Genomic DNA, 2976 nt, shown 5'->3' on the forward strand with positions numbered 1-2976 from the left:
CATGCGTTAAAGAGTCGCGCTGGCGTCCAATCAGGTGCCAGCATACCTTGTTGGGCTCGAGCGCTGATTGGCTACGACGGAGGTGTACGTTCTTTTCTCTTAACCAATGGAATGCCGAGATTTAGTCGTGCCCTCGTCCACGGAAAACGCTGTTCTGCTGTGCCATGAGCTCAAAGGGAGTGGATGTTATCCCTCTGGGCACTACATCGTTTATGATTGTAATAAATTTGGCATCGAAACACAGTATTAATTTTATGGTGAGCATAAAACCTTTAATAAATAGCTGGAATCGAAGGAGTCCTCAGTTAAGGCAAGAAATTGAAAACAACGCTCACAAGAACAAAGAGTTGGATGAGAAACAAAATAGAAAGCGGCGTGTTTAGTTAACTTGTTCATGAAAAGGAATTTATTACAGGTTAATAGTAATATACACATTTTAACTGTAATGTTGTCAGTTGTTTCTACGTTTATGGTCTTTTATTCTACAAGATCAACTCAAATTATGTGCAATTGGTCTCGTTATCGCAAGACATGCAATGTGTCAAAGACACGTATTTTAGATACATTTTAGTGCATATTTTAATTTAAATGTTAAATAATATTCCGATGTTCGTTAACCATGTTAGAAATAAACGTTTTATGTCGTGAGATTAGTTATATGAGATTAGTATAAATTATGAAAACAGATGTGAGTGATGTGTTGCATGAAAACCATTTAATATAGTTCATTTTTCATTTTTCGATTGTTTACGACTCAGTTTTGAGACTGACTAATCAGAATCACGTAATACATAGTGCTTTGCAATAAAACGAGTGCTTAACCATTTAGAAAGTTGAAATTAAGATTCCCAGTATTTAACAAATTCAATAAATTTCAATTAAAAATGTCGATAACACTTTACAATAAGGTTCATTAGTTAAAGGAGTAGTTAACTTTCAGAACAAAACTTTACAGATAATGTACTCACCCCCTTGTCATCCAAGATGTTCGTGTTTTTCTTTCTTCAGTCGTAAGGAAATTATGTTTTTTGAGGAAAATATTTCAGGATTTCTCTCTATAATGGACTTCTATGGTGCTCCTGAGTTTGAACTTCCAAAATGCAGCTTCAAAGGGCTCTAAACGATCACAGCCGAGGAAAGAAAGGTCTTATCTAGCAAAGCGATCGGTTATTAAAAAAACCCCAAAAAAAACATATTTTTTTTTAACCTCAAATGCTGGTCTTGTCTAGCTCTGTGTGTACTCTGTGTAGAGATTAAAAAGTATATAAACTGCAAATGTTTTTAGAAAATAACCGATCGTTTCGCTAGATAAGACCTCGGCTGGGGCACCATAGAAGTGCATTATATGGAGAGAAATCCTGAAATGTTTTCCTCAAAAAACATTATTTCTTTACGACTGAAGGCAGACATGAACATCTTAGATGACAAGAGGGTGAGTACATTATCTGTAAAGTTTTGTTCTTATTAACTATCTTTAACAAAAGCGTAAAGTTTGTAAAGTGTTATCAAAATGTCAACAACAAAACTTAAGAACTCTCTGACATGCTAGTTATTTGGGTATAATCAACCAGATGCTGTTTTGTTACTAACAAATAAGTTAACCAAGCCAATCGTTGTGTGACCTGATTTTGTTAGGTAGATATTGCTCTTCCCTGCCATTAAAATAGCTTTAGCAAAATGCATTAGTCACCTAGAGCGATGACAGCAACTGAGAACAGTTTGTTAATTTCTCCTAAATTAAATCATTAAATGACAGGGCCGGATTTAGCCAGCCCCATTAGGGGGTGCATGTAGAATATTGGGGGGGCAAGTGTGGGTGAGCTTCTCTAATTATCTATGCAAAGAAAACTATACTAACTATGCTGTCATCATATCAGTCCACCTATCCATATCTCTATCTTCTCCTTTGATCCATTTGATTTGTCTTATAGGTTTTGTTTGATGCCCTACCCTCTGCATTTACCCGGGATTGGGACCGGCACAAATAGGACACTGGCTTGTGCCCTTTTGAGGCTGCATTTATGTTTTTTTTTTTTTTTTTTTTTTAACTTTTTTAAATGTATCTATCTATCTTTTCATTTTTTTGTCTTTTTATTTTATTCATATATTTTATTTCTTTTTTTGTGTATTTTTTTTTACAAAATTTTTTTTTTTAAAGCATCAGTCGTCTGCTTTTCTGTGCAAAAAGACTAACAAATGCATGCATATCTAGGCCTGTGGTTATGCCCTTCTCCTGAGCCAGAATAACTACATTTCTTTTTCTTTCATGTAGCAATAGTGCGGCGGAAGGGAGTAAGAACACGAGACAAAGTGGAGAAAGAGCTTTAGCATGATGCAGATGATATTCCAATCACAAGGGAGGTCACATACATGCGATGGAGCTGAGGAAATGCATTCTTATACCCGTGTAGATATTTGCAAACGGTAGAGAGGTCTTCAAACTCTACATTGCCATCATCATCAGTCTTTTTAAATTCTTTTCCAGTCTTTTTGCATTTCAGTTTTCACAGACACTAGTCTATATCGCGATTTGAATTAAGTGACAGACCAACTTTTGATTTATTAATCCAAAAATCGACGAATTCTGTGGTATTCCGCGCTATAGTAAAGTCGGTTTTTATGAATGGAGTGCGCGATCCCGTCCGTGTTTTCGCAGAGGAGACATTGTAAACGCGCGATCATGTAGAGACAGAAATGACATACCTTCGTGTAAATAGGATAAATAACATAAGGCAATTTAGTTTGTTTGTTTTATGAAATTCGGAATTTTGCATGCCTTTACGTTTGGGGGGCAGTCACAGCATTTAGGGGGGCATTGCCCCACCTTGCCCATTCCTATGTCCGGGCCTGTTAAATGACTAGGTCAAGAAATCCACAAACTTGCTTAGTAAACCCTGCTTTCATTGTTAGAGGGTACATGTAAAAACCATGCATACAAAAATAAAGTATGAGAATAACGCAACCACTGAAAGCCAG

The sequence above is a fragment of the Garra rufa genome, chromosome 8 (genome assembly GCF_049309525.1).
Source record: "Garra rufa chromosome 8, GarRuf1.0, whole genome shotgun sequence".
In the NCBI taxonomy this organism is placed as follows: Eukaryota; Metazoa; Chordata; class Actinopteri; order Cypriniformes; family Cyprinidae; genus Garra; species Garra rufa.